This window comes from Panthera onca, chromosome F1, assembly GCF_046562875.1.
Source record: "Panthera onca isolate mPanOnc1 chromosome F1, mPanOnc1 haplotype 2, whole genome shotgun sequence".
Taxonomy (NCBI): Eukaryota; Metazoa; Chordata; class Mammalia; order Carnivora; family Felidae; genus Panthera; species Panthera onca.
Window position 1 is genome coordinate 23167954 of NC_138355.1, and position 23653 is coordinate 23191606.

General features: G+C 40.0%; 1 protein-coding gene across 5 annotated transcripts in view; it reads left to right on the plus strand.

The window, feature by feature from the left end:
* The first annotated feature begins 16828 nt into the window (after positions 1-16828).
* The window catches only part of RALGPS2 (Ral GEF with PH domain and SH3 binding motif 2), a 169679-nt gene continuing 162854 nt past the window's right edge, over positions 16829-23653 (plus strand). For 2 of the 5 annotated variants that reach the window (XM_078440636.2, XM_078440635.2), the window contains exon 1: positions 16840-16984. The gene's annotated coding sequence lies outside the window, so the exon portion shown is untranslated. Of the gene's footprint in view, positions 16985-17681; positions 17786-23653 lie in introns of those variants that run through there. The other 3 variants (XM_078440639.2, XM_078440638.2, XM_078440637.2) reach the window with 3 other exon arrangements.

Here is a 23653-nt window from a genome sequence, read left to right on the forward strand (position 1 = left end):
AATAGCACACTTTTCAGAGCCTTGTCTAGTTTGACTTGTGTCTAGAAAAGGGGGCAGAAATTCTTTTTCCTCCCTCTTACTCTTGGGCTGGTGTCATGATTTAACTACAGTATGAATGAAATAAGAGTGTTGTGGACAAACCCGAGATCCCAACCATCATTTATAATGTTTCAACAGGAAATCTTTTCTGAGTTCCAAATAACAGGCTTCAGTGATCTTTTGGAAGAGGATCCATGTGTAAGTTGGGGGCTGCCGGTTTCATGGGGTGGGGGCCAGGGCAGGAGTTGCAGCAGGTCAGAGAGAGAGTCAGTGTTTCACAATAGAAGCAACTGGGGCTTGTGGTGGCTGAGTTGTCTGGACTAGCGACACAGCTCAGAACGAGAGTTCAAGTCGCTAGACGTCCACATTTCTGGCAGAGGCTAGATGACCACCTGCATTCTTTGTAATAGAATCCAAATATCGGGTGGGAGGAGGTGGAAGAGGGGAGGAAGATGGGGAGATCCTCATGTCTCCTCCAAATCCAAGATTCTATTACTCTACACTGCCTGACTTTAGACTAGTAAGTATCATTTGTTTTCCTTTTCCTTTTAGTTGCTGCAACGACAACCTGGATCATAAGGATTCCTCATTGATAAAGATTAGCTTTTACAATCTTCCCTGAATTTCCAGGAATTTAGCAGGTGGGAGACACCGTTATAAGCAACTATGCATTAGAAGAGTGATTGGGAGATTTTTATTTATTCTTATTTGAAAGAAATCCCCCAAGATCAATGATATCATTGTACGCTGCTCTCCTTGACAGCTGTGGGATTAACCATGAGAGGTGAAATGTGAGCCACCTCCCAGTAAATTCTCTGGTGAGACAGGGAGCTAAGGCAATGATATGTGGTTCCATCCAAAGAGAACTGACTCACTGATTAATGGGTCATAAACATCAATGAGATTAATAATCTGATCAGTTTTAACAACAGCACAAGGAAATAACAGCACCAATAGGCTTAGTGAGAGGGCAGATCCTTAAGAATACCTCTATGTTGATTTTCTCATGCAACAATAATTATGTGAATTGCTAAGAGATTAATAACAACTATGTTAACTGAGCTTTTACTATGGGCCAAATGCTGTGCTAGCCACCTTTCCTACATCATCTCTGAACTTCATGTCAACTCTCTTGGGGAGATTTTATTAGAAAATAATTTTTGTTTCTGGTAAGAAGCTGAAGCTGAGAGGATTTCAGTGACTTGCCTGAGGTCCCATAGTTGGTAAGGGGCAGAGCTGAGACTCAGCTTCAGGTTAAGTCTGATGTTGCTTTCCTGTGTGAGGCAGCTAGGAACTTTGGGTTTGGTATTCTGAGAGGTACACTAGTGTCAGAAATAACCATAGTTTAAAAAGGCTGTGGTGTTATGGATAACTCGGTGGTAGTGTGAGATTTCCATGAAAAACAGAATTGCATGTTAATAAGAAAGGGGATGTGTTCGTAATATAAAGGTTACAGCCAATGGAGAAGAAACATCTCTGCTTCCTGACCATATTACAAAGTGTTGTTTACCAAAACTCATGCTTCTAATAAACATTTTAGATTAAACCAGTTGTTCAAGAAGCCACTGTAATGCTTTCTATATAGGAGGCAGTAAAGTGGAGTGGTCAAGACCATGTGCCTATAACAAGACTGCCTTGAACCAAATCCTGGTGCTGTCACTTTCTAGCTGTGTCACCTGAGCCACCTGTTCTGTAGGGCTGCCATCAGGGTTAAATGATTAAATGATTAAAGTGCTTAGAAAGTACCTGGTCTGTGGAAAGCACTTGGTCAACATTGATCAATATTGTGCACAGAATGATGTATGAATGGTGTTATGAGATTGAAGGCACGGTCCCCACTTTCAAGAGATTTAGAAACTAGCTGGGAAGAGAAAGAAGCTGCTTGTAATATATCTTAGGAAAAATTACAGCATAAAAGCATTTCTTGTACTTGTGGTAAACACCATTGTATCACTAATAAAAGTTAAGTAAATAAGAAAGGTGGTAAAGAGAAAGTGAGTGATGACAGGGATTTTAGAGGAGTTTCTGGCTTACTACAAAAATTTTAATTCAAAGGCTTTGGAAAAGCGACTTGTCCATTGTCATTGTTCATCTTGATTCATTATATAACTAATGATAACCTTCTCTATGCAAAACACTGGGATATTGGTAAGGAAGGACTGTACATTTGCAGATCTCATCCTCAAAGAGCTTAAAGTCTTCTTAAAAGAAGTTAAATATTAACAAAATACAAGGTAGTAAGTGCCATAGAAAAGGCATTGCCAGTTGGTAACGCAATGGTTTCCAGAAGTTCTATTAAGTACATGAAAGAAAGAAGGAAAGAAAGAAAGAAAGAAAAAAAGAAAGAAAGAAAGAAAGAGGAAGAAAAGAAAAAAGAGGAAAGGAAAGGAAAGGAAAGAAAAGAAAAAAGAAAAAAGAAAAGAAAAGGAAAAGAAAAGAAAAGAAAATTGGGTTAGTCTGGAGCACAATGGAACCCAGATACCAGATGTAATGACTATGAGGGAGATCTTGTTGTTCTTGGAAGGGCCTCCTGGGGCTGTAATTGGTATTAGGAGTAGGCCTGCCTGGGCTTTGCAGGATGAGAAATTGAGTCAGGATACAGAGGCTAAGGATACGCTACCAAATGGGCAAGAGATGAATCAGAATGGGAATTTTCTAAATTCCCTAGCTAAACTACAGAACTTTCATCAATGCAGCCCCTCATTCTTCTCTCTGCACCTCTGCCCCTCATCACTACTGGTAGAAAGACTCATTTGGGGAGTAAATTATAGAGCAAGAGATTGCCTGGTGCGAGTCAGATAGACTGACATTTTCTACTTTAAGAATATTTCTGTTTTAACTACATGAGCATTTATGTGTCTGGACAATTACTTTCTCCACTCCTCTTCTTCCATTTTTTTTTCCCTCTTGTAACACATTTCTTTTTTAGGAACAGAGATTTTTTAACATGTTAAAATTTTCAAGTTTATGGTTCATTTTTACATTGGCTACATTTTTACTTTCTTCCTGATAACATTCAGGGAGGAAACGGAAGTTTCTTATAAATCCCACTATAGGATGGGTTATGTTGGAAGGCTCTCTGTAGAAAACAAATACTACTATCTTAGGAGTCAAATTCTTTACCTGAAGATTTCATCTTCTTCCTGACTTTTTGTCTCCAACTCTTGTCCTAGATGTTGAATACTATTTTTAGATTTGACTTCTGTTTTCTGATTATGTAACACATTTTATATGGTTAATTGAATAGGATTCATATTTCATTTGAAACCTAAGGTTTCATTTGAAACCTTCATTCGTATTTCATTGACAACCTGTTTGGTTGTCCCTAGGGAGTTACATGAAGCCTGAGAAAATCACACTGATAGCTTGAGTAATGGGAAATAGATGTATGCAAGTAACATCAAATTGAAATAAATATCAAAGGAAAAGAAGTTAGGTAAGAGCTCATGTTTATAAGAACAGGGTAGGGCTTTTGTCCTTTCTGAAGAAAGATGGAGATTGAAGGATGATTAAATTTTTGGATACCACCAGGTGGCTGCCTCCCTGGTACAGCAGGGATTTAACAGGAGAGTGAAATTTTATAATGTGAGTTTCAAACCTGACATGGGTTTATCACGTAGATAGCTTTGAAAAGAATAGATGTGTTGGTTAGATGCTGCCCGGGTAAATTTGTCTGAATTCCTTTTCCAGGCAACACAGACACAGTTCACTTTCCAAGAGCCTGACCTTGACATGGGGAGGGCAAGGCAAAGAGGGGCTGGTGAAGCAGAGCAGTAGAAGACATCTGAAAGACGGTGCCAGGGCACAAGTCTGGAACAAGATAAACACAACCTAACCTAAGCATTGACCTGATGACCCTGGGCAGCAATTTGTAAACAAAGGGAAAAAATGGAGATACTATGACTGTAAGCTAGAGCCAAACATTTAAATCAACTTCAGTGTTTGGGAGAAATGCTCAGAAATTAACATTTTAGGGGTGCCTGGGTGGCTCAGTTGGTTGAGGGTCTGACTTGATTTTGGCTCAGGCCATGATCCCAGGGTTGTGGGATTGAACCCCACATTGGGCTCTGTGCTGAGCATGGAACCTGCTTGAAATTCTCTCTCTCTCTCTCTCTCTCTCTCTCTCTTTCTCTTTCTCTTTCTTTCTCTCTCCTCCTCTGCCACTCTCCCCCACTTATGCTCTCTCTCTCTCAAAAAAAAAATCTTAAAAAAACTAACATTTTAACACATGACAATATTCCTTATAATAGCTGACATTTAAAAACATAAAAAAATAAAAAAGCTTTTTTATTTTTGGGCTTTATAATGTTATTTAATCTTCAGAAAAATGATATGAAGAAGGTAGGGTGAATAGTGTTATCCTATTTTTATTTATTTGTTTATTTATTTTTAATGTTTATTTACTTTTGAGAGAGAGAGACAGAGTGCGAGTCGGGGGAGGCACAGAGAGAGAGGGAGACACAAAACCCAAAGCAGGCTCCAGGCCCTGAGCTGTCAGCACAGAGCTCGACACAGGCCCGAACTCACGAACCACGAGATCGTGACCTGAGCCAAAGTCGGATGCTTAACCGACTGAGCCATCCAGGCACCCCTATCATCCTATTTTTAGAGTGAAAGAAACTGGATATAGAGAGTTGAGTTGTTGATTGTGGTTTACTGGGAGAATGGTGACTAACTCCCAGTTCCCCAGTATGTTACTTATACCAAGATAAACACTGAGAAGTATTAATAAAAGATTAGTTGTGAGTAAGAAGGCTTGAAAATAGTCTACGTTTCATTGTTCATATTTTACCTGGGAAATGGTAGGTATACGAAGTAGAGAAGACTCCCAGTGGCTTAGGAAGCAGATATGGCAGACAACCACCAGATCATAAAGGGAAGCAAGGCCAACGGGCCTGTATTGTGAAGTCAGGAGTTCTCTCTCATGTGGCTTCTGTCCTTGTCCTCATCATTTTTGTACTCCGTTCTGGAGACCGGCTTTCTTTCCTTGCTTACTTGTGTGTGTTCGGCCAGACATTCAGTGCTACACAACTTGGCAGTTTGTCTCCCGAGGCCAACTGAATGTTTCTGTGAACTTATTCCAAATTCCTGGGAGAAGCACAAGGTTCAGCCTGGCCTAGGTCTTCACTCCTGGTTGTCAGGGGAGGAACATTTTCTGGTTCATTGTCACTCGAGGTCACATTTTAGCGGAGGGTATGGGTGACGGCAGAAGCATGGGTTAAGAGGTACACACACACTATGAATATGAAAGAATATCATATGCCATCAGCATTGCCCTATAATTGAAAACCAAAAATAGGAAAGGGTGTATAGTCATTGATTATAATAAAATGTTATATTCAAGAGCATTTTTTATTGTAGTACAGGATCTAATTTAGGGCATTTCAACCAAAAAAATGCTAATGGATTCAGGAATGAGTCAGAGGAGAGTTACAAAATGTATTTTGATTGGATATTAAGATTTGTGATAACAATAAATGGAGGCATAGTCTCAGTAGGGTAAAAAGTAATTTTCAAAAAACAGATATAGGGGCGCCTGGGTGGCTCAGTTGGTTGGTTAAGTGTCTGACTTCAGCTGAGGTATTGATCTCATGGTTCATGAGTTCGAGACCTGCGTCAGGCTCTGTGCTGACAGCTCAGAGCCTGGGGCCTGCTTTGGATTCTGTGTCTCCCTGTCTCTCTCTGCTCCTCCCCCACTCACATTCTGTCTCTCTCTGTCTCTTTCTCCTCAAAAAGTAAATAAACATTAAAAACAAATTTTAAAAACAGATATAAAATTTGGGGGCACCTGGGTGGCTCAGTTGGTTAAGCATCTGACTTCAGTTCAGGTCATAATCTCATGGACCTTGGGTCCAAGCCCTGAGTTGGGCTCTGTGCTGACAGCTCAGAGCCTGGGACCTGCTTCAGATTCTGTGTCTCCCTCTCTCTCTGCCCCTCCCCTGTTTGTGCTTTCTCTCTCTCTCTCTCTCTCTCTGTCTCAAAAATAAATAAACATTAAAAAAAAAAAAGATATAAAATTTAAAAGACCCAAAAAGGCAAACAGCGTAAAGTTAGTCTCTCTTTCAACAGTACCCCTAGCCACCAGCATCCTTCTGATATATCCTACTGGACTGTGGATAAACATACAGCTCCACATCATGCTTTTTTCAGTATACTTTAGAAGTCATTCCATCTGAGTACATCTAGAATGATCTCATTTTTTTCATGGCTCTGTAGTATTCTATTGTATGGATGTAATGTAATTTTTTTGGACCAGTTTCCACCTGATGACATTTAATATATATCCAGCCTCTGCGATTACTATCCTTGAATATACATACATCTTTTTATATACAAATGAGTTTATCTGTAGGATAAAATTCCTAGAAATGGAATTTCTGGATTAAAGGGAATATATATATATTATATATATATTTATATATATAATATATATATATTTAATTTTGAAAGAAACTGCCAAACTTCCCCCTGTAGAAATTGTACCAGTTTTCCTCCAAGCAGTAGTTTCAAATAGCACTGGTTTGCCCACACTTTTAGGTCAGTATAGAGTTATGATATGGTTAGGTCTAGAGTCTTTTACTTGCTGGGGAATTTCCTCAATTTTGTCTTCCAACCTCTTGCTAACATCTTTATACTGGCTGTAATATTTTTAATTTGTAACAGCCTTTTCTCTTACAAATTGTAACTTTTTCATGGTATCCTAGTCTTATTTAACAAATGCAATATTATATCTTGCTATACATATTGATTAAGCTTTTAAAAAATTTCCCGTTGCTTCTGCCTTTCATTTTAGAGACTTACCTAAAATGTTTGGTGTCCTTGACTGACTGTTCATATTAAAAGTCAGATAACTCTCCTCAATCTTTCTAGTTTCATTCTCCATAGAACAAAAGTCCGGGACGCCTTGGTGGCTCAGTTGTTAAGCATCTGACTTCAGCTCAGGTCATGATCTCACGGTTCGTGAGTTCAAGTCCCGCATGGGGTGAGCTTGAGCCCTGCTCTGGGTGAGCCCTGCTTCTCTCTCTCTCTCTCCCCTCCCTCTGTCCCTCACTCAGTTGTGCCCTCTCTATCTCAAAAAAACAAACCCAAAACACCAAAGTCCATTCTCCCTCTGGGGTGTTGGGAAGAGATGGAAGCTTGCGGTGGGGATAGGAGCTCTGTGTCCAACCAACTGTTTTTATGCAGACTTTTCTCCAATTCCATTTTTTTTTTAACTTAATGTTTATTTATTTATTTTGAGAGGGAGAGTGGGGAGGAGGAGCAACAGAGAGAGAGGGTGAGAGAGGATCCCAAGCAGGTTCCGTGCTGTCAGCACAGAGCCTGACAGGGGGCTGGATCTCACAAACCCGATCATGACCTGAGCCAAAACCCGGAGTCAGATGCTTTACCCACTGCGCCGCCCAGGCGCCCCTTTCCATTTTAGAAGACATTTTTCATCCTCACTTTTCTCAGTCCCAGTGTCTCCGTTCTTCAACTTTCCAGAATTCTGATGTGGGAATCAGCTGACTTGTGTTTGTCTTTCCCCTCAATAGTTAATTTTACTTTTCTCTGCTTGGTTAAATCTATTTATCTTTTCTATCTTCCAAAATTTTTTATTTGTTATCATCTCCCCTTCCATTCTTTTCATTCTTTATTGTAATTTTATAAATTGTAATTTTATAAACATGTATATTCAGTTTACCGAGGTTAGAAGGTGGTCAATAAATATGTTTTTAATCTATCAGAAGCCCTGCCCCTCTTGTGGTTATATTTCAAAATTAATAATGTTGAAAGGAAAGAAGAATACTGAAACATAAGGAAACAGAAGCAATATTTATGTTTAGATATAACTCAGCCCTAAAGCCCATTAGTTTTTGAAGTGGTTTTATTTTAGTTTCAGTGTGGATGCTGGTTATGTTTATATTATGGCACATATCAGTAAATTTAAAACAATTTTTTGAAAAGTAACGTATCAGGCTCTTCTTATTTTTGAAGTCGTATTTTCTTTTTTCTTTTCTTTCTTTCTTTTTTTTTTTTTTTGAGAGAGAGAGAGAGAGCTTGAGTAGGGGAGGGAAGCAGAGAGAGAGAGAGAGAGAGAGAGAGAGAGAGAGAGAATCTTAAGCAGGCTTCACACTCAGCACAAGCCTAACACGGGGCTTGATCCCACGACCCTGGAATCATGACCTGAACTGAAATCAGGAGTCGGACGCTCAACCGACTGAGCCACCCAGGCACCCCTAAAGTCACGTTTTCTAACTGGAGTCACACTTTGAAAATCCATCTGTAACTAATTTTGCCACCAATGTACTTTCTCAAGTGGAATACTCTTAAATAATGACTGTGTTATAGATACAGTGACTTTTAAAGACAGATATAATTGCCAGTATTCAACCGTGAGTTTCAAATTTGTGTATGCAGGATTAAGTCATAATGAAGAAAATCTGTCTTGCTAAATGAAGTCTCAATTAAATACAGTAAAAATTACATAAAATGTATTGGTTGTTCTAACAAAAGTGCTTTAAGATGCTTATGTTACTAATTTCCGGAAGGAGTAAGAATATTTCTTTCTGGAATGTGAAACCGCAGATAGAATTGCATCTCTCCAGAAAAGTGGACGCAGTGGCTTCTGCAGTAAGCTTTTCCCATCTGTAATGTGATAACCAACTCTATAACTGCGCTACTATGGTAGAAAATTATCTCCTGCGTTATATTTTTTAATATACTTGGATGGATAAAATGAGGAATTCAACCTAATGCCATTTTTTTCTGTTTAACTTTTCCCATTATTGTAAAAGTATTTCGGTTTTTGAAAGCCGTTTTACCCTGGGACTCCTGAACAAGCTTCTATAACCAAATTCTAGAGAAGACTATTCTTAAATTAAACACGTATGGGTATTACATGTCAGACTGTTCATTGTTAGCATAAAGTACATTATATTTAACAAGTATTTTCCAAGCCTCATTAGTGTACGTGCTATTGTGCTGCTCATTGAAAAGAATATATAAGAAGCACGGTTTTGTAGGGAGACAGGATAGCCCGGAGACTGAGTCAGACCGCCTGGATTGAATTCCCAGCTTTGTGAGGGCCTAGCAGCAGGACCCTGGGCAAGCCGTCCAACTTCTCTAAGCCTCATTTGCAAAATGTAAAAATCTCTACATTTCAGGGCTGCTGTGAGAACAAAATGAAATGACGTAGGCTAGGCATTTAATGTGTTGTCTGTTTACTATAAATGCTCAACATGAATCCAGAGAGCGCAAGAGAGAGAGAGAGAAGAGAGTGACTGCATTGTGCTCTCCAGGAGCTTCAGTAGATTGGGGAAAATAAGAAATGCACATATTGGTAAAATCCTAAGTCATGATAAAATAAATTTTCAAAGTTAGAGAGTGATATCAACGATAATCTCAGTAGGGGTTTGGAGAAGGGAGATGTCAGTGTGAAATGGATGTACCAATAGGTATAACTCCATGGAAGGAGCAGAGGCGGGTCTTAGGTCAGGCCCTAAAGAGTTTTAGAACAGACAGACAAGAGGGACAGGGCAAAGGTGTGCTGGAATGGAATGATAGGAGCAGGTCAATAACTGGTGCTTATGAGGAGAAATACGTGTTTTTTGAACGAATCAATCAAAGGATGACCTGGCTAGTGTGTGGAGTGGAGATGAGGTGAATTGGTAGGTAAGCTGAGGTTATAGAAGTCTCTGGATGTCACCTTGGTAAATCACAAGGAACAACTGGGGATTTTTGAGTGGGGTGGGGAAGATGTGTGACACAATGAAAATGGCGTAGGAATAGTTGTATAAAAAAGGAAAAAAGTCTCTGGAGAGTAGTGAAACCTAAGAGATCAAGTAGGAGTACTTTTCTATGTATATAGTTTGGGCTAATATTTGCAAAAGAAAAAAAAATCCTGCAAGAAATCGTAAGGATCAGAACTAAATGGATAAATAATAAAGGAGAGAAAAGAAAAGGGTCAGTGGTGATTCTAAAGCTTGGGAGGGAGAAGGAATGATGGGAAGTGGTGTTGGCGGGAATGGGGATGAAGGAATTCAAAATTTTCAAGTTAGAAAGAAAGCGACACTGTTGTCACTTTTATAAAGGTATGCATACTTCTAACAAAAAACAACAGCAATGGCAAACAATGGAACTACATAAAGTAGAAAACTGGGGGTCCCCTTTCCCACCCCCAATTCCATATTCTTTGGCTAAAACCACTGTGATAGTTTGTTTGCATAGCTTTCCAGGCTGATTTCTATGTATGCCAACCCAGAAAAGGCAATGGAACACTAGTGGACACAGGTCTCTTCAACTTGCTTGGGCTTTCTTCCATATTGGTTCACATAGGGCTATCTTTACGTTGTAAGGAAGCAATATAACTGCATTTACCTACTCCCATATTGATGGGCATTTAGTATTTCAATTTTTACTATTACAGACAATATTTAATGAGCAGTCCCGTATATCTCCTTGAACTTCATCACAGCATTTTTGTAGGACAAGTATCTATGTGTGAAATTGCTGGGTCAAAGGTACGTACATGTAAATTTTTCCTTGCTTTTGGCACATTGTCCAACGAAGAGATACGTTAATTTTATACTCCTACCGTCAGTTTATGAGAGAGCCTACTGCCCACACCTTGGCTAAACTTGAATATTATAGATCTTTTGGATTGGTCAGTCTTTGAGGCAAAACATAATCTTGTTTAGTCTCCATCAGTAAGGATGGACCTATTTTCTTAGGTTTTATTAGCTATTTTAATTTTTTTCTTCTCTGGCTATTTCAGTTTTAAACACATAGAGATTGAACATGTAGAGGTTTAAACGTGTAGAGGATGGAATATCCTACAGATCATTATCTGATCCTACAGATCAGATATTGATATGATCAATATCATACAGATGTCATGGAGGCAATTAGAAGTCTGAGTGAGAATTACGTGTGGAGCAGTGATCACTGAAACAGTAAGACTACCTAAGTCCCCTGTATGATCATAGATAGAGATCTATGATAGATAGATAGATGATAGATAGATAGATAGATAGATAGATAGGAGAGAATACAGGCCCATAGAAAACTGAGAGATAGAAAGTGGAAAAAGGGGAAATGAGAGAAACTGGGCAGTAGCAGTTTATCAGCTATTGATAGGGAAGTAGAATCAAGATTGTGCCATCCTGCTAACTGGTTAAGGGATTCTGGGTAAATCTTGAATCTCTAAGGTTTAGTTTCCTCATTCATAAGATAAAAAAGTTGGATAAGATGAGTCTTCAGTTATAAAATGCATTGTTTCTAAAATTTTACCCCAAGAGATGAGACAATTTCAGGGGAGGAGTCAACAAAGCCTGTGGGATTAGGCAGTAAGGTGGTCATTTAAAATAATTGTAACGTTAGGGTCTATGGGTGACTTCTGCAGCTGCTTCTTTTTTGAAATTCTAACATTAAAAAAAAGCTTTTTATTTGGAAATAATTTCAAATTTATAGACGTTTACAAGGAATAAACCCAAACACACCTTCCCAGCATCACTTATTAACATTTTACCTATTTATTATGTTTTCTCTTCGCTCTCTATGTATTTCTCAGCCATGCACACCTCCTAGTCTTTTACTCCTAAATACTGCAGCATTTAGGGACATAACCACAGTATAGTAACCCACTTCAGTGATTTTAACATTGATACTTTTATCTAATCTGTTTGCCAATTAACCCAATGATGTGCTCTATAGAATTATTTTTCCCTCCAGTAAAGGTTACAGTTTAGTATTTCACATTGCATTTACTTGTCATGGCTCTTCAGCTGGAATATGTTCATAGCTTTTGTCTTTTATGGCATTGACATCTTTGAAGAATACAACCGCCAAGCACCTCCCCCCTCAATTAAAAAACAAAACAAAACCCAAAATGTTCTTCATTTGGGATCTGCTATTTCTTCATTAGATTCCTCATTAGACTTCCTCATTTTCTCATTCGGTGCTGTGTCCTCTGGGAATCACGTCTCAAGGCAAACAATGTTTGTCTGTCCCTCATTCATGATGTTAATTTTGGTTACCTGGTCAAGATTTTGTCCAGTTTCTCTAGTGTATAATTAGCATTTTTCCTTCCTTGCAACTAATAGGAAGTCTATAGGAAGAACTGTAAGATGATGTAAATGTCCTGTTCCTCATCAAAATTTCTCCTTACATTTAGCATCCATTGATGGTTTTCGTCTTACCCAATCTTTGCCACAATGGTTGCAAAATGATGATTGTCTGACTCCAGCACACCCTCCATGCTTACCTGTTGGCCTTCAACATTCCACCATAAACAAGAGCACTCCCTTCTTCCCCATTTATTTTATCTATTTATTACTTGCATGGAGTTATGAATTCCTGGGGTTTTTGTATTCTAACCTTATTTTGATTGCAGGATATATAGGCAGATACTGTGATGAGTATTATCAACAGATATCCTCACTTTCCATTAAATATGAAGAGCAATGCCTAAAATTTATACAAAGAATGTAGAATGCAATAATAGTTCACTTATCTGGTAAACTCATATATCCAAAATATTAAGGAAACTAGGAAAGTAGGCAAATGGCCTTCACATGAAGTAAATGCCCCCAAGTATCGGAGTTATTTTAGCATATTCTGAGGTTCTTTCCTCTTATTTTATTTTATTTATTTAAAAAAATTTTTTTAACATCTATTTATTTTTGAGACAGAGAGAGACAGAGCATGAACGGGGGAGGGTCAGAGAGAGAGGGAGACACAGAATCTGAAATAGGCTCCAGGCTCTGAGCTGTCAGCACAGAGCCTGACGCGGGGCTCAAACTCATGAACCGTGAGATCATGACCTGAGCCGAAGTCGGACGCTCAACCGACTGAGCCACCCAGGGGCCCCTCCTCTTATTTTATACATCCATTAAAAATATTGGTTGGTTGGTTTCCCAAGCTAATGTGGTAAAATAACTCAAAGGGAGGTGTGTGAATATATATATATATATATATATATATATATATATATATATATATGCCAGCAGTGCCATAGGACGGTTGCGGCAACAAGGAGGGACGGCAAAAAGATCAGTCATGAGCACCATGCAGATCAATTAGACTCCAAGGAATTCAGGAACATAGTAGGCCATGATTATTTATTGTAGCATGAAGGATACTAAGTACTTCTAAGCTCCTAGGGACATCTTGGTATTACGGCTTTTGATTATCAAATGCCTCTGGGTCATTAGGAATAGGTTAAACTATACTATGTTTGATTAGTTCAAGGCAGAGAAACTGGTGCTATTTCAGAAAGAAAATCAATACAGGTGGTTTAAATTAAATTGTTTCTAGTGCTTTAAGAAGAAAACCTATGCTATCTAGAATATCTAGTTACGTTCAATCCCTCATTGCCCCCTTTTTTTATCCTGTCAGATAAATGAGGTATTACTGAAATTGTCTTTAAAGTCAATATGGAAAATTATTAGTTCGTGCAAAATTGTATTTAAATACTAGCGGGTCCCCAGGAGTTGTTCCAGGGAAACGTTAATCGTCATTAAGTAAATACTTCTCAGCTGATCTGTTCCCTGCATAGAGCTGCCCGTGTGAGAAACACCTCAATCTTAAGTTAGGCCTTATGCCTTTTGACAGTTGGTGCTCAGATTTGAAGGGACTGTTGAGTATCTTTGTTCTTGGTATCTTAATATCTGTGGCATGTCTCACTTGATTGGGAATTGTGGCGGGCTCTCCTTGTACCTTGGTGTCAGATTTCTGGAGAATATGTGTCTGTCTCTTCAACGTCCCCCCATATATCCTTTCCCTTAAGGTGAATTTTGGGTATGTTACTTTGCCTATATTTTAAACCAGAACAATTGCAAAAATAACCGATAAAAATTTCAAAAATAAAAATTTTTCAAAGTATGTTTTCAAATATATATGTATTTCAGAAGAGAGATCAATGGTTTAAAGAAATAATAGAGGTGTATGTTATTACTGAAATTCTGTTGGTTGTAACAGAATTAGGTGTTATTGAAATAATAAACTTTTTTTTTTTAGTGTTTATTTTTTGAGAGAGATAAGAGCGGGGGAAGGGCAGAGAGCCAGGCACAGAATCAGAAGCAGGCTCCAGGCTCTGAGCTGTCAGCACATGGGCCCGACGCGGAGCTTGAACCCACAAACCATGAGATCATGACCTGAATCAAAGTCGGACACAACCGACTGAGCCTCCTAGGTGCCCCTGAAATAATAAACTTTCTAACTTTGATTTTGTTTTGACAGCAATAATGAGATGTTTGTTGATTTGTTTCTTGCTGTAGCGGTCTCTTATCTTTGAAACTGCTTGCTCTATATCTAAATTAGTTCTTTGGCTTACCCCTTGGAAATAATTTTGATGGATAGTAAGAGAACTGTTACATAATGGTGATTCCTTTGAAATGATTTTAAACATATTGAATTCTTATTGATTTCTACTTTATAGAGTGACATTTCACTTTTATACATTAGTACTCTTCGTGATACAAAAACTGCATATTTCTTGTCTTCTGGCAAAAGCAAATGGAATACATAAGGCAACTTACAGAATTTAACTGTGATAAAAGATGCTCTGGTAAAGAAAATCTGCTGCTGGTCCTCTTTTAAGTGTAAAAAGCCATTGCTCATTTGCATATCAATAAATGGAAGGGGCATTGACTTTGTAAAATAATTCCCAAGCTATGACAAAAAAAAAAGACACAACAATCTTTTTTTCTTTCAGTATTTTTATTTGCAAATTCTTAATCTTACCAATTTCAGAAATGTGAACTCAACACAACTCTAAAGGTTAATAAAACTATTATTTTAAAGGTTATCAACATGAGAAACAGATTTTGAGTAATTATTCCAAACTCAGAAATTCAGTACATGTAAGAATTTAGTATATCTATGGCCTACCTTCATGAGTCACATGCCTTTTTCTCTTCAAAGTCCAAATGAAAAAACTTCACTGCTCTTACCGTAAACTGTGAAAATTATTGGCAGATGTAGAAACACAGGCTCATTTGTTTTTATGAAACCCTAATTCAACTTTAAAGTAATTGCAAAACATTAATACAAAATAGAATTCCCTGTTGTTTCTCAGTTTTCTTATTTCTTAAAAGCAGTGATAATGGGATATATATATATATATATATATATACACATGTATGCATGTATATAATTGTTGTATGTATTATTGTTGGCACACAGCCAACCACCTCTTCCTTAATCTCTTACTAACACTTTAAAAAGAATAAACATTTACCTAACTTGATAACTAGAAGGGTTTTTCCTCCAAGTGCTAATTTTGTTTGCCAGTTGTTTCTTTGGGACTTGAAGCAATTAGCATCTATGGGAAAACTCTGTATACATAATACATTTCCCCCCTTTTTACCAATAGTCTGTTTTCCTTTTTCTAAGTCTATTCTCATTTGAAAGTTGTTTTTTTCCTTACTTTTGGTTTCTCTACTTCTCTCAGTGATTTCATCATGATTTCCTTCAAGACTTTCTCTGAAAGTAAAATGCAATAAAAGTGAAAAACCATAAACTTTGTCTATCCTGTTTGTTTTTGTTTTTAAACTTACCTTTGGGTTTGGGGAGCGAGAGGGAAGGCTTTAAAGAAGTGACCCTATTTGAGGGAAGGGGTTTGAAGGGGCATGCTAGCTTCCCTAAGAGTAAAGGGTTATGATACCAGGCCGTCAAAGGAGGAAATAATTAGCATTCTTCAATATGCACGATTAATCAGTTCTGCTTGGTGGTTATAAAAGGGAGGAAAGAAACCAAATGGGAACAATTTTGGTCCTTTCATGTTTTATACCCAATGCTAGTTAGTACACAGTATCCCTTCCACATTCTACTGTACATTGCCTGAAGAGCTGCAGATCATCAAATAATCATTTCCAAATGGTCTAATGACAGCATAAAGGTGGCTCACTTAAAACCTTCCATTTATAGTCACACTGCATCAAATGGTGCTAATTTTAAGTAGGCCACCCCATACAGAGCACCCTCCGAAACACCCTTCCGCCGTTTATAACGAATCTGTTCCTTTTTCATTCACAGAAAATATTTGATATTTCTGAATCTTTTTCGTGCATTGACATGAAAATACTTTTCACCTGGAACTCGTCAATCCGAGACCCCCGGGGATGCCAAATTTCTGCCATTTGCTTATTAAGCCACGGGCAGTCCCCAGCATAACACTTACAAAGGCCTACTTCTAACACTTCCCGAATCTTAATATGAGAGTATTGATCACCATAATTTATGGTCCTACGGCAGTGGGGCGGCTCTTCACATTTGGAACCCCCACATTAGTTGCAGCGACTAATTCTAAAAACACCGCTGGCGCGGGCAGAATATTTCATTTGGGGACCAAGTGTTTCCAAACTTTGTTCTCCGGCCTTAAAGGTGAGGTGCCGGCGCTGAAAGCGACAGACACCAGGGTCGGTTTCACCGTGGTGGGCCCCGTGCGGGAAGGAGGTGTCCGGCGCCCCACCTGTCAGCCCTCCAACCCTTCCCCGCCCCTCCTTTGGGCGGGTAGCGGCCCCTCCCTCCCGCGGGCGCTGGGCGGGGGGCTGCGGCTAGCGGCGCGCGCCGCGGACATCGGTCCCCGGCGGCAGTTGGGCGTGTGGGGCAGCAGAGCAGCAGGCGCGGAGCGCGCGGCGAAGACCCCGCCAGTCGCGGCCCCGGAGGCACGCGCGAGCGCATTCGGTTGGTGCGCGCGCGCGCGGCTCCGCCCCGCCCTCCCTGCGCGCGCCCGGCAGGTCCGCTCTCCTCCCCCACCCGCGGCGCGGACGGGGTGGATCCAGCTCACTCCCCTCCCCCGAGCGGCGGCCGCGGCGGCGGCGGCGGCGGGCGCTGAATGAGAGACGCCGACTGCTCGGGTCGCCAGGCGCTAGCTTAGGCGGCGGCGGCGGCGGCAGCGGCAGCGGCGGACCCTGAGGCCGGCGTCGTGTTCCCATCCTCCGAGGCGACGGCCGCGGCTGCACAGGTCGGTGCTCCGGCCGCGGGCCCGGTGCGGAGCCTTGGCGGGCGGTGCGGGGGAGGGAAGGTGGGTGCGCTGCGCCCCCCGGGAGGCGCGGAGCCGCAGCGGCGGCGCGGGGAATGGCGGCGGCTCGGGCGCTGCGGTGTGGCTCTCCTGGCCGCGGGCCCCGGGGCTGCTTGCCCTCGGCGCGGAGACGGGGCTCGGGCTGAGGGAGGAGAGCGCTGGGGGGCCCGGGGCCGCGCCTCCCTCGGCGGCTCGCTCTCGGAGGCTGGAGGCGGCCGTGGGCTCCCCGCTCCCGGTCTCTGTCCCGAGGCCGGGGGCGGGGCGGCCCCCTGAGGCCGCCTCGGCTCTCCCTCCTGGGTGGCGGGAGCCCCCTGGCCGCGGCCCGCACTGCCCTGGCGCCGGGCTGCGCCTCAGCCTCCCTTCAGGTGAGCCGGAGTCCGGACCGCCGCGCCGGGAACGCGGAGCCGGGCCACACCCCCTCCCCTGGCTCTGGCGCTGCGCCCCCGAAGCCGGCAGCCGAGCCAGCCGCCCGCGAACCCGCGCCCGCGGTCACGGTGACCTGTTGCGGAGCGGCCCGCAGCCCGGGTCGCCCGCCAGCCCGGGACGCGGAGGGGCTGGTCCTGCGCTGGCCTCCGGCCGGGAGTGCGGCAGGGTCCGGAGTCGGGGGCGCGGCCGGAGGTCGTGTCGCTGTACAGCTAGGAGCGGGCGTACTAAGGAGAGATTCCGGACCGATCTGATCAAACACTTGCAAAGCCGGGATATCTGTCTGCAAATATCCGGAATTCCATTGCAGTATCGGATTAGGTAGGCTCATAAACACCATGCTTTGGAGGTGATTTGGCAGAAACCCGAGCCAAGAGTGAGGAGCTAATATCTGGAAAAGAGTCGTAAACCTGTGCAGAGCTAAATTATCCTCCCACCTGCCCCCCTTGGAGCTCTTTTCCTGTAGCTGTGTTGTGTAGACGCAGGCCAGTTTCAATGTACGTGGGCGTGTTTGGGAAGAAGCTGCGAGCTGATAGGAGGTACCTTCGTACAAATGTTAATTTGTTTGAACTGGGAGGGGTAAAGGAGGAGGAAGAAAGGGCATTGATGTTAACTGTGGAGGAGGGGTAACTGAAAACATTAAATTTCTGTTTAAGAAAACGCTAAAAAAAAAAAAAAAAAGTATCTAATACCTGGCGTTTAAGACCGTAAAGCAGGAAACACGGGCAGCAATTGAGTTTTACCTTTTATGTGCCCTGGATTTTTTTTTTTTTTTCTTCCAACGCTGTAGTTGTTATAGAGAGCCTTGTTTTCGTACTGGTGTTTATGAATTGATTTTGGTGTATTTTTGTATTCACCGTGAAGTCGGCTCTCACTTAAGTCTCTTTGAAGATGACCATCAGAATCTTGGGAAACTTCGACCCATGCAGTCACAGACCATAGCATGCTAGCCATAAAGCCTGTTCCACCCAGATAATTATGCTTGTGCAAGTGGTGTAGAATCATGACTATAATGTGTATTACTGTACTGTTACTGCTGAATATCTTACTATGAACTTTAGAATTATGAAGGAACTTATCCAAACAGTATTATTTTAATAAAAACAACTACTAACTCAAGCTTTGTGGGCATACAGTTTATAATCTAGCTTAAAAATTTTTGGGAAATTACTTGTTTAATTTGCTTAAAGGTCAAATATAAGGATATTAGATGCCTTTTTGCATTAATTTCACTGTAATTTATTTTAAACCTATTTTATTTTCCCTCTTTAAAATTCAGTATAATAATTTTGAAATGGTAAGGTCTATTTTTCCAGTTTAGTCCACCTTTAACTGAATTAAGGAATTTGACTTTTGAAAATATTCTGGGTGGGACACTGGAAATACTGTTCATTTTGCCTAAATTATTCCACATTGCAACAGAACTTTAAAGATGATGTTTGCTTTATCAAGATTGCAACATGCTTTTCTGATGTGTGTGTGTGTGTGTGTGTGTGTATCAGAAAGAACACACCAAAATTTCTTGAAAGAAATTTTTTTTAACTCTTTTACTTTGCGTACTTTTATTACACACATAAGTAATATACTTGTGTATGTTTAAGTACCTACTATGTGTCTTTTTCAGTTTATCACGTTGTTATAGTTGAGAGTGTAGTTGTTTGTAATGAGTGATGGATATTTAAGTGAAAATGTTCTTTTGCAACTTAAAACACTTACGCTTTAGGCTAGAGGCCCAGTTCACTCACTCACTTACTCATTTGTTCCACACATATTTGTTGAGTACCTAGTTGGTGCCAGTTAGGTGCCTTAGTGTTGGGGATACAGCAGAGAAAAAGACAGGTCTGTGCTCTAATGGAGTTTAAAGAGTAAGTGGGCAAATAGTCCACTGCTCCTCTGTCAGATAATGTTATTTGTTTAAAGTTAGCTTAAAAGTTTAAGAAGTAAAATCTCTTGCAGTGAACTTTAGTTAAGGATATTGTTTGTGTTTTTTCTTCTAAGAATAGTGGGAATTATTACTGAGTGAACAAAAGCATTAAGACAGTTGTTTAAAAAATATATTTATGTTTATATACATTGGGTGTCTAGTTCCCAAGTGGAACCAAAAATAAACATTCTACCTGAAGTCAGATGATGTGGAGTTTACATGTGGTTAAACAGCTTTAGTCTTTTGGTTTGTATAGTTAAATATTTGCTAAAAATAATTCCCTCTTGGCACTTGTTTATAAGGGAGTCAGATTTTTTTTAAGTCTAAATTAAAAAAAAAATCCTCTCTTCTTTTTCTGGCACGTGTGTGTGTGTGTGTGTGTGGGGGGGGGGGGGGGGGACCGGTGTCCTACTGTTCTTCCATAGAATCTGATAACCATTATTGCTAAAATCAGAAAAACTTGACTGAAAGTGATAGTTTTCCTTTTTGATTAAAATATGACAAATATTGGTATAGTGCTTTGCAGATTACAAAGCTTATATATATTTATATATATATTATTGATACTTAAATATGTGAGTATTTCTCATTGTCAGGACCGCCAGTAATTAACTTTGACCCTATGTAGGTATTATTAGCTCCCATTTATTTATTTATTTATTTATTTATTTATTTATAGAAAGAGAGAGAGTGTGTGAGCTGGGGACAGGCAGAGGGAGAGGGAGAGAGAATTTAAGCAGGCTCGACTCCCGAAGCTGGGCTTGATCTCATGACTGTGCGATTACGACCTGAGCCAAAATCAAGAGTCTGGCTGACTGAGCCACCGAGGTGGCCCTATGTCATTTTAGATGAGGAAGCACACCAATAGTAAGCAAGCAGTCAACCCAATCCCAAGTTGTAGCCGTTCCTATAGCCCAGTGCTCCATCTCCAAGTGCAAAGCTTGGGGAAAGCATCAACGTCTAGTGTTACAGGTCAGTGTACAATATGGTTACTGGTTTACTTTTCCAGAAATTTCTAAATAACTTTTAAACTTTAAATCCTCCTCTTAATTGAGATGTAATTAGTTGAATTTGCTTTCTTTTCATGAGTTAAACTTTAAAACCTATTTAAAATCTAAAAGTATCACTTTTTTTGCTATGTAAAAAAGACACAGATAGTTTTGATGGACTTTTAATGGTATAAGTGTCTTGAGAATAAGATGTATTAAAATCAATCCTATTTTTTGAATATTAGGTTCTTATAACAACTAAATGTAGAATAAAATTATCCCTTTAATCTGAATACTATATTTTTTCAGTTACTCAATTTTCAGTGAGAAGATAATTCAAAAAAGTTGAAACTCTACTTCACTTAGCCTGAGTGAGGTTCCTTGGAAAGGAAAGTTAATGTATTGCATTACCCTATAAATTGTTTTTTTAAATGTGTCTTATTCCCATTGGTTTAGGGCTCCTCTGTAGTGAGAGAATGAAGATTGGACGTGATAAATTTTGGTAACTTGGAAGTAATCTGGAATTTTTTTTTTTAATCTTACTTGATTAATGTGTGGAGCTTTTGATTTAGGAAAATGTTTAACTACATAGTTAAAATATAAACATCCATGTATTCTATGGAAAGAAAACTGAGTATAAATATACACAGTAACTTTATTTTTTATTTAAAAAAAATTTTTTTTTAATGTTTATTTATTTTTGAGACAGAGAGAGACAGAGCATGAACGGGGGAGGGTCACAGAGAGAGGGAGACACAGAATCTGAAACAGGCTCCAGGCTCTGAGCAGTCAACACAGAGCCCGACGCGGGGCTCGAAGTCACGGACCTTGAGATCGTGACCTGAGCCGAAGTCGGACGCTTAACCGACCAAGCCACCCAGGCGCCCCATTAACTTTATTTTTTAAATGTTTGTCTATTTGTTTAGAAAAAAACGAGAATGGACTGGGGGAGGGGCAGAGAAGGGGAGAGAGAGAATCCCAAGCAGGTTCCATGCTGTCATCGAAGACCCAGACTTGGGGGTCCAACCCAGGAATCGGGAGGTTGTGACCAGAACCAAAACCAAGAGTTAGATGCTTAACTAACTGAGCCATCCAGCTGCCCCTACCTGGTAACTTTAATAAGTAATGGCTAGTTATAGATATAGGAAGAGTATAAATAGCCATGTTTGTGACTTAGGTTGAGGGTCCCTAGCAATTTATGTTTCACTACTGAGAACTTTTGGTACAGGCTCTTGAATGATACGTAGCTTTGGAGTATGAGAGGCTTAAAATGAAGTTCTCACTTTGGACTTCATTGATACCCTTCTGTAATTTTACTTTTATGACATTTTCTCAAAACACATTTTCATTTTTAGGTTGATTTCCTTTTTGCTGATTCTTGGAAGGAGCCATTTTCTGAAAACCCTACTTAAATAGGATCCTTATCACACTCTACCCTTACCTTTATTTTTCTTCACAACATTAATTTATCGGACATTAAAGCATACATTAATTTGTTTATTGCTTTCTTCCTTCTGGATGTAAGCTTCATGAGGGCAAGGACTTAGTTTTCTTCACTGTTGTATTCGTAGCACCTAGAAAAGAACCTGGCACATAGTCAATGCTTAGGTATTATTTGTGGGGTGACTGAATTAACTGACATTAAAGGACACAAAAACCATTAGTTTTGTTTTAAAACAGTTGTTGACTTTCAATAATACAACTATGCAGTTAAAAAGAAAATTGTACTGTAGGACTTACAACGAAAAACACCATCCCCTGCCTCATCTTGGTATCACTTTCCTTCCTATATTCTGCTCTTAAAGCAACCATTTTCCATACTTGTAGCTGTTTCTTCTGGTATTTACTCCCATATTTTAAACTATTTCAATTTTAGATCTCTCCTGGCTTGCTACTGTGGAAGATGAGTCTGTGCTTTCAGATTCCTAGGCCACCTTGAAAATCCTTGATCTCCCAGTATATTATGCTTTTGGTTAAATCAGTGTTCATTGTTCACACTATTATGACTTTGTAAATATGTTTACTGTTGAATTTTGCAGTGTACTAAAATTATATTTCTTGGAGTTAAAAATTTTTCTTCTTTTCTGAATTTTGCTTAATTTCCCATTTGTCTCTAATTTTTTTCTTTTAAAGCTGTCCCAGTATGTTCAACATCAGATTGTTCAGTTTTTTTTTAAAAATTGGGAACCCCCTAGGTCTTTCTGTGCTTTTGCTCAAATCTGTACTGTGGCTTTCCACTCCTGCCATACAGGTGTAGCCTGCGACCTCTCGTCATGAATCTGAGAGTTCTCTTTGCCTTTTCCCTGTGTCAGAGCCTGTAGTGTCTGGATCCATGCCTTCCTCTTTTGCCATTTATACCTATGTTTTGGTGAAATGCATCCCTCAGTAACTTTTAAGAAAGTGTATGAGGAGGTGACATTTTTGAAATGTATGTGTTGCTGAAAATATCTTTCTTCCACGCTGATACCTGATTAATAATTTGGCTGGTCTGAGTGTAGAATTCCAAGGTAGAATAATTTCCCCTCAAGATTTAAGAGAGTGCACTATAATTTTCTAGCTTCAAGTGGTTATTCCAAAGTCTCATGCCATTCAGTCTTCATCCTTTTTATGTGACCTCTCCCTGTTAAGATCTTTTTTTCTTTTTTTTTTTTTTTTGTCATCAGTATATCTGACATGTCCTTGATGTTGTGTCTTGTTTGCATCTTACTTTATGTGCTTGGAACTTCGTGGGCCCTTTCAACCGGCAGTGCCCATATTAGTTGAGAGATGGTCTAGTGCATGAATCAACAGTTTTTCTTTACAGAGCTAGATAGTGAGTATTTTAGGCTTTGTGGGCCAGTTTCTGTTACTCCTAGCTTTACTTTTGTAGTGTCAAAGCAGCCATGGATAGTATGGGCTTTGGTTTGATGACTCCTGATCTATGTACAGGTGTAAGGATTAGCCTTTGCTTTACTAGGAGTAGGGGGAGTTTATGTATAGAAACAGGAGAGAAGATGGAATACAGTTGACCCTTAAACAACAAGGGGTTAGGGTCACTGACTTCCGTGCAGTCAAAAATCCACATAGAACTTTTGACTTCCCCCAGACTTAATCACTAATAGCCTGTCGTTGACAGGAAGCCTTACTGATAACATAAACAGCTGATTAACACATATTTTGTATATTATATGAATTATATGCTGTATTCTTACAATAAAGAAAGCTATAAAAAGGAAAATGTTACTAAGAAAATTATAAAGAAGAGAAAATACATTGACAGTACTGTACTATATTTAT